This window comes from Plenodomus lingam, assembly GCF_022343315.1.
Source record: "Plenodomus lingam strain CAN1 chromosome Unknown contig_35, whole genome shotgun sequence".
NCBI classification, from domain to species: domain Eukaryota; kingdom Fungi; phylum Ascomycota; class Dothideomycetes; order Pleosporales; family Leptosphaeriaceae; genus Plenodomus; species Plenodomus lingam.
This window is the reverse complement of record NW_027093949.1, coordinates 16,500-29,909: the sequence shown is the minus strand read 5'-3', so window position 1 is coordinate 29,909 and position 13,410 is coordinate 16,500. Positions and strand designations below refer to the sequence as shown.

General features: G+C 35.7%; 2 non-coding genes across 2 annotated transcripts; both read left to right on the top strand.

Moving 5' to 3' along the window:
• Positions 1-4,368: 4,368 nt before the first annotated feature.
• On the top strand, positions 4,369-6,165 carry IAQ61_008554. The gene has a single exon (XR_010715489.1). It is a non-coding gene; the product is annotated as an 18S ribosomal RNA (ribosomal RNA).
• Positions 6,166-6,330: 165 nt separating this feature from the next.
• IAQ61_008553 lies at positions 6,331-13,381 on the top strand. Its single transcript, XR_010715488.1, has one exon. It is a non-coding gene; the product is annotated as a 28S ribosomal RNA (ribosomal RNA).
• The last annotated feature ends 29 nt before the right edge of the window (positions 13,382-13,410 follow it).

The window sequence follows — 13,410 nt, the reverse complement described above, 5'->3', positions numbered from 1 at the left end:
TAAATACGGGGTTAAGGTGCTAGAATGCACGCTTATTAGACACTACAAAAGGTGTTAGTTTATCTAGATAGTAGGATAGTAGCTATAGAAGTTAGAATCTACTAAGGAGTGTGTAACAACTTACCTGCTAAATAAACTAGCCCTAAAAATAGATAGCGCTTAAGCGTGTTACCTATACCCTGCTGCTAGGGCAAGATTTAAGCCCTAGCGAGTAGGCAGGCGTAGAGGCTTGTAACAAAGCCTTAGGGGTGACCCTAGGTAGAACGGCCTCTAGTGCAGATCTTGGTAGTAGTAGTAAATACTTAAATAAGAACTTTAAGGACTAAAGTAGGGAAAGGTTCTATGTAAATAGTAGTTAGATATAGGTTAGTTAATCCTAAGAGATAGGGTAATTCTGTTTTAATGTTAGTGCTTACGCCACGCCCTTAAAAGGGAAGCTAGTTAATATTCTAGCACCTAGATGTAGATTCTCTACGGTAACGCAACTAAGAGCGGAGACCTTAGTAGGAGCCCTAAGAAGAGTTCTCTTTTCTTCTTAATAGTCTGTTACCCTAAAATCAGTTTATCTAGAGCTAGGGTTTAATAGCTAGAAGAGCGCTACACTTTTGTAGCGTTTAGTGCGCTCCTAATAAGCCTTAAAAATCTGCTTAAAGAAATAGTTTTTACGCTAGGTCGTACTTATAACTGTAGCAGGTCTCTAAGGTAAAAAGCCTCTAGTTAATAGAATAATATAGATAAGGGAAGTTAGCAAAATAGATCTATAACTTTAGGAAAAGGATTAGCTCTAAGGGTTAGGTACGTTAGGCCTTAGGGAGAAGCCTCTAGCGCAGAAGGGCACTAACCGCAAGGTAGGCGCCTCTTAGCGCTAGGGTGTAGACACCCTTAGCAGGTTTTAGCCATCTAGCGTACGTTTAATAACTAACTTAGAACTAGTATAGATAAGGGGAATCTAACTATCTAATTAAAATATAGTATTGCAATAGCTAGAAAGTAGTATTAATATAATGTGATTTCTACCTAGTACTCTAAATATTAAAGTAAAGAGATTTAACTAAGCGCGGGTAAACAGCAGGAGTAACTATAACTCTCTTAAGGTAGCTAAATGCCTTGTTATCTAATTAGTGACGCGTATAAATAGATTAACAAGATTCCTACTATCCCTATCTACTATCTAGCAAAACTACAGCTAAGGGAACAGGCTTAGCTAAATTAGCGGGGAAAGAAGACCCTGTTAAGCTTAACTCTAGTTTAATATTATAAAAAGATATAGGGGGTGTAGAATAGGTAGGAGCTTTAGCGCTAGTAAAATACTACTACCCTTATCATTTTTTTACTTATTTAATAAAGCGGAGCTAGGCCTTACTACCTAACTTCTAGCGTTTAAGGTCCTTTGTAGGCTAATCTAGGTTAAAGATATTGTTAGGTGGGGAGTTTAGCTAGGGTGGCACATCTATTAAACTATAACGCAGGTGTCCTAAGGGGGACTTATAGAGAATAGAAATCTCTAGTAGAGTAAAAGGGTAAAAGTCCCCTTGATTTTGATTTTTAGTGTGAATACAAACTATAAAAGTGTAGCCTATTAATCCTTTAGTCCCTTGAAATTTGAGGCTAGAGGTGCTAGAAAAGTTACTATAGGGATAACTAGCTTGTGGCAGCTAAGCGTTTATAGCGACGTTGCTTTTTGATCCTTTAATATTAGCTCTTCCTATTATACTAAAGCAGAATTTGGTAAGCGTTGGATTGTTTACCTACTAATAGGGAACGTGAGCTAGGTTTAGACCGTTGTAAGACAGGTTAGTTTTACCCTACTAATAACCTTGCCCTAATGGTAATACTGCTTAGTACGAGAGGAACCGCAGTTTTAGATAATTGGTTTTTGCAGCTATCTAACTAGGTATTGCCGCGAAGCTACTATCTGCTAGATTATGGCTAAACGCCTCTAAGTTAGAATCTATGCTAGAATAGGGTAATTTCCGCCTGCACTAGTTAGATATAAATAGGCCTTTAGCCCAGAACCTTACTAGATCGGCGTTAGCAGCCCTATTAAAGTTAGGGTTGTTAGCTAGTATATTGTAATTGTACAGTGCGTAGGATTAAATCCTTTGTAGATAACTTAGTTGTCTAGCTAGGTCGTGTAAGTAGTTAAGTAGCCTTGTTGTTACGAGCTACTAAGCGTAAGCCTGTTGCTAGCTTGGTTAAAATTAGGATATTATGCCCTCCTTATTTGCAAAACTGCTACCTAAACAGCTACTATTAATAGAAGGAAGAGGGCTATAGCAAACAAGTTATATAGTAATTGCAAGATAGAGAGGGCTAGAGCTAGGAGCAATCCTCGCAAAATATACAAAAGAACAGGTTGTGTGTGTACGTACCTTAGGCAGTTAATATATAGCATAGGAAGATTAAGAAAGGATTTAAGATAATCTATACAGATTTTTAGGCGGTGATCTATAACTTAAGAGCGTTCTATAACTTTTTATTTTTTAGGGGTACTATTCTATAACTTTATAGCCTTCTATACTTAAAAATTCCTCTAGGCTATTCTATAACTATAGATTATTTAAACCTTTAGGGTATTCTATTAATATTTAAAAAAATCCTATAGGCTATTCTATAAGCTTAGGGCGTTCTATAACTTTAGGGCGTTCTATAACTTTTTATTTTTTAGGTGTAGTGTTCTATAACTTTAGGGCGTTGTATAACTTTTTCTTTTTTAGAGGTAGTGTTCTATAACTTTAGGGCGTTCTATAACTTTTTCTTTTTTAGAGGTAGTGTTCTATAACTTTAGGGCGTTCTATAACTTTAGGGTGTTCTATAACTTTAGGGCGTTCTATAACTTTTTATTTTTTAGGGGTAGTGTTCTATAACTTTAGGGCGTTCTATAACTTTAGGGCGTTCTACAACTTTTTATTTTTTAGGGGTAGTGTTCTATAACTTTAGGGCGTTCTATAACTTTAGGGCGTTCTATAACTTTAGGGCGTTCTATAACTTTAGGGCGTTCTATAACTTTAGGGCGTTCTATAACTTTTTATTTTTTAGGGTTAGTGTTCTATAACTTTAGCGCGTTCTATACCTTTTATTTATTCTATTACTTTAGTCCTTTCTATAACTTTAGACTATTCTATACTAGTAGCTATTATATCCTTTTTATAATACTTATTATATTATACTATTATCTATTATTCTTTACTGTTAAGTATATCCTTATATTTTATAAAACCTTTTCTCTACTAGCTAGTCCTACTATACTTTCTTTTATAACCTACTAGTATTAAATAATACCTTTATATTCTTCTTTTATACTATCTCTATTTCTTGCCTTATCTATTAAGTAGATATAGATAGAGCTAATAGATCTATAGTTAATATAGATATAGTAGTTATAGTAGAGTATAGATATTAGAGTAGATATCCTTATCTATATATTTACCTACTACTAATAAAATTCCAAGTTACTCTTATCTAGCAAATACGGGTTTATGGTTTGTATAGGGCTACGTATGTCTACACAGTTTTATATACAAAAAAGTGTACCTCTAAGCTGTTTTCTACTACACTAACCCTGTAACGCGAAAATTAAACTAAAACCTGTTCCTATAATATATAAGGAGGGCAAATAGATTCTTAAATACTAAATGCCTAACTAACTAACTAAGGTTAAATCTGCTGCGCGCAGTTCTTGGATTAGGCAGTTAAACTAGCGTTATTAGGTACTAAGGGGGCAATTTTTGCTTGTGTCCGCGTCTATACTCCCTATAACTCCCTATTGTTAGCGCTCTGCGCCTGTTTTAGCGGCAGTTAGACTAAATTTAAAAGTTTTGGTTTTATAATAGCTAGCCTTGTTTCCTAGATTTCTGCCTAGTTTAGATTCGCTCCAATTAGTAGGTAATTAGGGGCTTAGAGATTGCTCTTCTACTTAACTAGGCAGGCCTAGGCCTATATGCTAAAGCAACCCTGCTGTTGCGCCTAGTTTTGTAGTTGGCACCTAAAGTCCTACTGTTAAAGTTTTAGCAGTAGGCAAAATTTAGGGTCTGTGGATAGCTAGCACTGCTAAACTATTTAACAGATCTTAGGGGATAGCCCTACCTAGTATCCGCTCCTAGTAAGCGTAGCAAAGCATAGGTTTTCTCTACTTAAGGCATGTATGTGGCGAGTTTAAACACGCAGAAACGCCTGTTAGGCTTTGTTGTGGACTATTCCTTAAGAAACTTAGTAGGGGCAATTAAATTAGTTGCTAGTTGTAACTAGTGCCTTGTATGCTGTTATGCTAGTAGCTAGAATCGCTTCTGCGATTTCTTATTACGTACTTTCTGCCTCCTTTTAGGGGTAGTGCTTGTGCGCTTTGGCGTATTAGGCATTAGGATTGTTACCTAGTTAATTCTGCTAGTAGTTATATGCTTGTCTTAAAGATTAAGCTATGCATGTCTAAGTATAAGCAATTATACTGTGAAACTGCGAATAGCTTATTAAATTAGTTATCGTTTATTTAATAGTACCTTACTACTTAGATAACTTTAGTAATTCTAGAGCTAATACATGCTAAAAACCCTAACTTTAGAAGGGGTGTATTTATTAGATAAAAAACCAACGCCCTTTAGGGCTTCTTAGTAATTTATAATAACTTTATAGATTGCATAGCCTTGCGCTAGCGACGGTTTATTCAAATTTCTACCCTATTAACTTTTAATAGTAAGGTATTAGCTTACTATAGTTTTAACGGGTAACGGGGAATTAGGGTTTAATTCTAGAGAGGGAGCCTAAGAAACGGCTACTACATCTAAGGAAGGTAGTAGGCGCGCAAATTACCTAATCCTAACATAGGGAGGTAGTAACAATAAATACTAATATAGGGCTCTTTTAGGTCTTATAATTAGAATAAGTATAATTTAAACCTCTTAACAAGGAATAATTAGAGGGCAAGTCTAGTGCTAGCAGCCGTGGTAATTCTAGCTCTAATAGCGTATATTAAAGTTGTTGCAGTTAAAAAGCTTGTAGTTAAAACTTAGGTCTAGCTAGCAGGTCCGCCTCACCACGTGTACTTATCTAGCTAGGCCTTCCTTCTAGAGAACCTTATGCCCTTTACTAGGCGTGTTAGGGACTAGGACTTTTACTTTAAAAAAATTAGAGTGTTTAAAGTAGGCCTTTGCTTAAATACGTTAGCATAGAATAATAGAATAGGACGTGCAGTCCTATTTTGTTAGTTTCTAGGACTGCTGTAATAATTAATAGGGATAGTTAGGGGCATTAGTATTTAATTGTTAGAGGTAAAATTCTTAGATTTATTAAAGACTAACTACTATGAAAGTATTTGCTAAGGATGTTTTTATTAATTAGTAAATAAAAGTTAGGGGATTAAAGATGATTAGATACCGTCGTAGTCTTAACCGTAAACTATGCTAACTAGGGATTAGGCGATGTTCTTTTTCTAACTCGCTTGGCACCTTACAAGAAATTAAAGTTTTTGGGTTCTAGGGGGAGTATAGTTGCAAGGCTAAAACTTAAAGAAATTAACGGAAGGGCACTACTAGGCGTGGAGCCTGCGGCTTAATTTAACTTAACATAGGGAAACTTACTAGGTCTAGATAAAATAAGGATTAATAGATTAAGAGCTCTTTCTTAATTTTTTAGGTGGTGGTGCATAGCCGTTCTTAGTTAGTAGAGTAATTTGTCTGCTTAATTACGATAACGAACGAGACCTTAACCTGTTAAATAGCTAGGCTAGCTTTAGCTAGTCGCTAGCTTCTTAGAGGGACTATTAGCTTAAGCTAATAGAAGTTTAAGGCAATAATAGGTCTGTAATGCCCTTAGATGTTCTAGGCCGCACGCGCGCTATACTAACAGAGCTAATAAGTTCTTTACCTTAACTAAAAGGTCTAGGTAATCTTGTTAAACTCTGTTGTGCTAGGGATAGAGTATTGCAATTATTGCTCTTTAATAAGGAATGCCTAGTAAGCGCGTGTTATTAGCATGCGTTAATTACGTCCCTAACCTTTATACACACTGCCTGTCGCTACTACTAATTAAATGGCTTAGTAAGGCCTTTAGACTAGCTTAGGGAGGTTAGTAATAACTACCCTAAGCTGGAAAGTTCGTTAAACTTAGTTATTTAGAGGAAGTAAAAGTTGTAACAAGGTTTCTGTAGGTGAACCTGTAGAAGGATTATTACCTATTTTTAAAGCACTGCCGCCTTAATTAGTAGTGGTAGTCTACTTTGATTCTGCCTATGTTTTTTGCGTACTATTTGTTTCCTTAGTAGGCTTGCCTACTAATTAGATCCCCTAAAACTACTTGCAATTGCAGTTAGCGTTAGTAATACTATAATAAATTATAACTTTTAACAATAGATCTCTTGGTTCTAGCATTAATAAAGAACGCAGTAAAATGCGATAAGTAGTGTAAATTGTAGAATTTAGTAAATTATCGAATCTTTAAACGCACATTGCGCCCCTTAGTATTCTATAGGGCATACCTATTTAAGCGTTATTTGTACCCTTAAGCTCTGCTTAGTATTAGGTGTTTGTTCTACTTAGGACTTGCCTTAAAACAATTGGTAGCTAGCACATTAGCCTAGAGCGCAGCACATTTTGCGCCTCTTGTTATAGTTATTAGTATCTATTAAGACACTTTTTAAGCTCTTAACCTTAGATTAGGTAGGGATACCTGCTAAACTTAAGCATATTAATAAGCGGAGGAAAAGAAACTAATAGGGATTGCCCTAGTAACGGCAAGTGAAGCGGCAATAGCTTAAATTTAAAATCTGGCTCTTTTAGGGTCCAAGTTGTAATTTGCAGAGGGCGCTTTAGCGTTAGCAGCGGTCCAAGTTCCTTAGAATAGGACGTTATAGAGGGTAAGAATCCTATACGTAGTTGCTAGCCTTCGCTGTGTAAAGCCCCTTTAACAAGTTAAGTTATTTAGGAATATAGCTCTAAATAGGAGGTAAATTTCTTCTAAAGCTAAATACTAGCTAGAGACTAATAGCGCATAAGTAGAGTAATTAAAAGATAAAAAGCACTTTAGAAAGAGAGTTAAATAGCACGTGAAATTGTTAAAAGGGAAGCGCTTGCAGCTAGACTTGCCTGTAGTTGCTTATCTAGGCTTTTGTCTAGTGCACTCTTCTATAGGCAGGCTAGTATTAGTTTAGGTGGTTAGATAAAGGTCTCTGTTACGTACCTTTCTTTAGGGAGGCCTTATAGGGGAGACGACATGCAACTAGCCTAGACTAAGGTCCGCGTATCTGCTAGGATGCTGGCGTAATAGCTGTAAGCGGCCTATCTTAAAATATAGACTAAGGAGTCTAATATCTATGCAAGTGTTTAGGTGTTAAGCCTAGACGCGTAATAAAAGTAAACAGAGGTGGGAACCCTTTTAGGGTGCACTATTAACCAATCCTAATATCTTTAGAAGGATTTAAGTAAGAGTATAGCTATTAGGACCTAAAAGATAGTAAACTATACTTAAATAGGGTGAAGCTAGAGGAAACTCTAGTAGAGGCTTGTAGCGGTTCTAACGTGCAAATTAATTGTTAAATTTAGGCATAGGGGCGAAAGACTAATTGAACTATCTAGTAGCTAGTTCCTGCTAAAGTTTCCCTTAGGATAGCAGTAACGTATTTAGTTTTATAAGGTAAAGCGAATAATTAGAGGCCTAGGGGTTAAAATAACCTTTACCTATTCTTAAACTTTAAATATGTAAGAAGTCCTTGTTACTTAATTAAACGTAGACACTTAAATGTACTATTACTAGTGGGCTATTTTTAGTAAGCAGAACTAGCAATGTGGGATAAACTAAACGTAGGGTTAAGGTGCTAGAATGCACGCTTATTAGACACTACAAAAGGTGTTAGTTTATCTAGACAGCAGGATAGTAGCTATAGAAGTTAGAATCTGCTAAGGAGTGTATAATAACTTACCTGCTAAATAAACTAGCCCTAAAAATAGATAGCGCTTAAGTGTGTTACCTATACCCCGCTGCCAGGGCAAGATTTAAGCCCTAGTAAGTAGGCAGGCGTGGAGGCTTGTAACAAAGCCTTAGGGGTAACCCTAGGTAGAACGGCCTCTAGTGCAGATCTTAGTAGTAGTAGCAAATACTTAAATAAGAACTTTAAGGACTAAAGTAGGGAAAGGTTCTATGTAAACAGTAGTTAGACACAGGTTAGTTAATCCTAAGAGATAGGGTAATTCTATTTTAATATTAGTGCTTGCGCTACGCCCTTAAAAGGGAAGCTAGTTAATATTCTAGCACCTAGATGTAGATTCTCCGCGGCAATGCAACTAAGAGCGGAGACCTTAGCAGGAGCCCTAAGAAGAGTTCTCTTTTCTTCTTAACAGTCTGTTACCCTAAAATTAGTTTATCTAGAGCTAGGGTTTAATAGCTAGAAGAGTGCTGCACTTTTGTAGCGTTTGGTGCGCTCCTAACAAGCCTTAAAAATCTACTTAAAGAAATAGTTTTTACGCTAGGTTGTACTTATAACCGCAGTAGGTCTCTAAGGTAAAAAGCCTCTAGTTAATAGAATAATGTAGATAAGGGAAGTTAGCAAAATAGATCTATAACTTTAGGAAAAGGATTAGCTCTAAGGGTTAGGTACGTTAGGCCTTAGGGAGAAGCCTCTAGCGTAGAAGGGTACTAACTGCAAGGTAGGCGCCTCTTAGCGCTAGGGTGCAGACACCCTTAGCAGGTTTCGGCCGTCTAGCGTACGTTTAACAACTAACTTAGAACTAGTATAGATAAGGGGAATCTAACTGTCTAATTAAAACATAGTATTATAATAGCTAGAAAGTAGTATTAATATAATGTGATTTCTGCCTAGTGCTCTAAATATTAAAGCGAAGAGATTTAACTAAGCGCGGGTAAATGGTAGGAGTAACTATAACTCTCTTAAGGTAGCTAAATACCTTGTTATCTAATTAGTAACGCGCATAAATAGATTAACGAGATTCCTACTGTCCTTATCTACTATCTAGCGAAACTATAGCTAAGGGAACAGGCTTAGCTAAATTAGCGGGGAAAGAAGACCCTGTTAAGCTTGACTCTAGTTTAATATTGTAAAAAGATATAGGGGGTGTAGAATAGGTAGGAGCTTTAGCGCTGGTGAAATACTACTACCCTTATTGTTTTTTTACTTATTCGATAAAGCAGAGCTAGGCCTTACTGCCTAACTTCTAGCGTTTAAGGTCCTTTGTAGGCTAATCTAGGTTAAAGATATTGTTAGGTAGGGAGTTTAGCTAGGGCGGCACATCTATTAAACTATAACGCAGGTGTCCTAAGGGGGACTTATAGAGAATAGAAATCTCTAGTAGAGTAAAAGGGTAAAAGTCCCCTTGATTTTGATTTTTAGTGTGAATACAAACCATAAAAGTGTAGCCTATTAATCCTTTAGTCCCTTGAAATTTAAGGCTAGAGGTGCTAGAAAAGTTACTATAGGGATAACTAGCTTGTGGCAGCCAAGCGTTTATAGCAACGTTGCTTTTTGATCCTTTAATATTAGCTCTTCCTATTATACTAAAGTAGAATTTAGTAAGCGTTGGATTGTTTACCTACTAATAGGGAACGTAAGCTAGGTTTAGACCGTCGTAAGATAGGTTAGTTTTACCCTACTAATAACCTTGCCCTAATAGTAATACCGCTTAGTACGAGAGGAACTGCAGTTTTAGATAATTAGTTTTTACGGCTGTCTAACTAGGCATTGCCGCGAAGCTACTATCTACTAGATTATGGCTAAACGCCTCTAAGTTAGAATCTATGCTAGAATAGGGTGATTTCCGCCTACACTAGTTAGATACAAATAGGCCTTTAGCCTAGAACCTTACTAGATTAGCGTTAGCAGCCCTATTAAAGTTAGGGTTGTTAGCTGGTGTATTGCAATTATATAGTGCGCAGGATTAAATCCTTTATAGATAACTTAGTTGTCTAGCTGGGTCGTGTAAGTAGTTAAGTAGCCTTGTTATTACGAGCTACTGAGCGTAAGCCCGTTGCTAGCTTGGTTAAAATTAGGATATTATGCCCTCCTTATTTGTAAAACTGCTGCCTAAACGGCTGCTATTAATAGAAGGAAGAGGGCCATAGCAAACAAGTTATATAGTAATTGCAAGATAGAGAGGGCTAGAGCTAGGAGCAATCCTCGCAAAATATACAAAAGAATAGGTTGTGTGTGTACGTACCTTAGGCAGTTAATATATAGCATAGGAAGATTAAGAAAGGATTTAAGATAATCTATATAGATTTTTAGGCGGTGATCTATAACTTAAGAGCGTTCTATAACTTTTTATTTTTTAGGGGTACTATTCTATAACTTTATAGCCTTCTATACTTGAAAATTCCTCTAGGCTATTCTATAACTATAGATTATTTAAACCTTTAGGGTATTCTATTAATATTTAAAAAAATCCTGTAGGCTATTCTATAAGCTTAGGGCGTTCTATAACTTTAGGGCGTTCTATAACTTTTTATTTTTTAGGTGTAGTGTTCTATAACTTTAGGGCGTTGTATAACTTTTTCTTTTTTAGAGGTAGTGTTCTATAACTTTAGGGCGTTCTATAACTTTAGGGCGTTCTACAACTTTTTATTTTTTAGGTGTAGTGTTCTATAACTTTAGGGCGTTCTATAACTTTTTCTTTTTTAGAGGTAGTGTTCTATAACTTTAGGGAGTTCTATAACTTTAGGGCGTTCTACAACTTTTTATTTTTTAGGGGTAGTGTTCTATAACTTTAGGGCGTTCTATAACTTTAGGGCGTTCTATAACTTTAGGGCGTTCTACAACTTTTTATTTTTTAGGGGTAGTGTTCTATAACTTTAGGGCGTTCTATAACTTTAGGGCGTTCTATAACTTTAGGGCGTTCTACAACTTTTTATTTTTTAGGGGTAGTGTTCTATAACTTTAGGGCGTTCTATAACTTTAGGGCGTTTTATAACTTTAGGGCGTTCTACAACTTTTTATTTTTTAGGGGTAGTGTTCTATAACTTTAGGGCGTTCTATAACTTTAGGGCGTTCTATAACTTTAGGGCGTTCTACAACTTTTTATTTTTTAGGGGTAGTGTTCTATAACTTTAGGGCGTTCTATAACTTTAGGGCGTTCTATAACTTTAGGGCGTTCTACAACTTTTTATTTTTTAGGGGTAGTGTTCTATAACTTTAGGGCGTTCTATAACTTTAGGGCGTTCTATAACTTTAGGGCGTTCTACAACTTTTTATTTTTTAGGGGTAGTGTTCTATAACTTTAGGGCGTTCTATAACTTTAGGGCGTTCTATAACTTTAGGGCGTTCTACAACTTTTTATTTTTTAGGGGTAGTGTTCTATAACTTTAGGGCGTTCTATAACTTTAGGGCGTTCTATAACTTTAGGGCGTTCTATAACTTTTTATTTTTTAGGGGTAGTGTTCTATAACTTTAGGGCGTTCTATAACTTTAGGGCGTTCTATAACTTTAGGGCGTTCTACAACTTTTTATTTTTTAGGGGTAGTGTTCTATAACTTTAGGGCGTTCTATAACTTTAGGGCGTTCTATAACTTTAGGGCGTTCTATAACTTTAGGGCGTTCTATAACTTTTTATTTTTTAGGGTTAGTATTCTATAATATTAGAGTGTTCTATAACTTTTTCTTTTTTAGAGGTAGTGTTCTATAATATTAGAGTGTTCTATAACTTTTTCTTTTTTAGGGTAGTGTTCTATAATATTAGGGCGTTCTATAACTTTTTATTTTTTAGGGTTAGTATTCTATAATATTAGAGTGTTCTATAACTTTTTCTTTTTTAGAGGTAGTGTTCTATAATATTAGAGTGTTCTATAACTTTTTCTTTTTTAGAGGTAGTGTTCTATAACTTTAGGGCGTTCTATAACTTTAGGGCGTTCTATAACTTTAGGGCGTTCTACAACTTTTTATTTTTTAGGTGTAGTGTTCTATAACTTTAGGGCGTTCTATAACTTTTTCTTTTTTAGAGGTAGTGTTCTATAACTTTAGGGAGTTCTATAACTTTAGGGCGTTCTACAACTTTTTATTTTTTAGGGGTAGTGTTCTATAACTTTAGGGCGTTCTATAACTTTAGGGCGTTCTATAACTTTAGGGCGTTCTATAACTTTTTATTTTTTAGGGTTAGTGTTCTATAACTTTAGCGCGTTCTATACCTTTTATTTATTCTATTACTTTAGTCCTTTCTATAACTTTAGACTATTCTATACTAGTAGCTATTATATCCTTTTTATAATACTTATTATATTATACTATTATCTATTATTCTTTACTATTAAGTATATCCTTATATTTTATAAAACCTTTTCTCTACTAGCTAGTCCTACTATACTTTCTTTTATAACCTACTAGTATTAAATAATACCTTTATATTCTTCTTTTATACTATCTCTATTTCTTGCCTTATCTATTAAGTAGATATAGATAGAGCTAATAGATCTATAGTTAATATAGATACAGTAGTTATAGTAGAGTATAGATATTAGAGTAGATATCCTTATCTATATATTTACCTACTACTAATAAAATTCTAAGTTACTCTTATCTAGCGAATACAGGTTTATGGTTTATATAGGGCTGCGCATGTCTACATAGTTTTATATATAAAAAAGTGTACCTCTAAGCTATTTTCCGCTGCACTAACCCTGCAACGCGAAAATTAAACCAAAACCTGTTCCTATAATATATAAGGAGGGCAAATAGATTCTTAAATACTAAATACCTAACTAACTAACTAAGGTTAAATCTGCTGCGCGCAGTTCTTGGATTAGGCGGTTAAACTAGCGTTGTTAGGCACTAAGGGGGCAATTTTTGCTTATGTCTGCGTCTATACTCCCTATAACTCCCTATTGTTAGCGCTCTGCGCCTGTTTTAGCGGCAGTTAGACTAAATTTAAAAGTTTTAGTTTTATAATAGCTAGCCTTGTTTCCTAGATTTCTGCCTGGTTTAGATTTGCTCTAATTAGTGGGTAATTAGGGGCTTAGAGATTGCTCTTCTACTTAACTAGGCAGGCCTAGGCCTATATGCTAAAGCAACCCTGCTATTGCGCCTAGTTTTGTGGTTGGCACCTAAAGTCCTACTGTTAAAGTTTTAGCAGTAGGCAAAATTTAGGGTCTATAGATGGCTAGCACTGCTAAACTATTTAACAGATCTTAGGGGACAGCCCTGCCTAGCATCTGCTCCTAGTAAGCGTGGCAAAGCGTAGGTTTTCTCTACTTAAGGCATGTATGTGGCGAGTTTAAACACGCGGAAACGCCTATTAGGCTTTGTTGTGGACTATTCCTTAAGAAACTTAGTAGGGGTAATTAAATTAGTTGCTAGTTGTAACTAGTGCCTTGTGTGCTATTATGCTAGTAGCTAGAATTGCTTCTGCGATTTCTTATTACGTACTTTCTGCCTCCTTTTAGGGGTAGTGCTTGTGCGCTTTAGCGTATTAGGCATTAGGATTG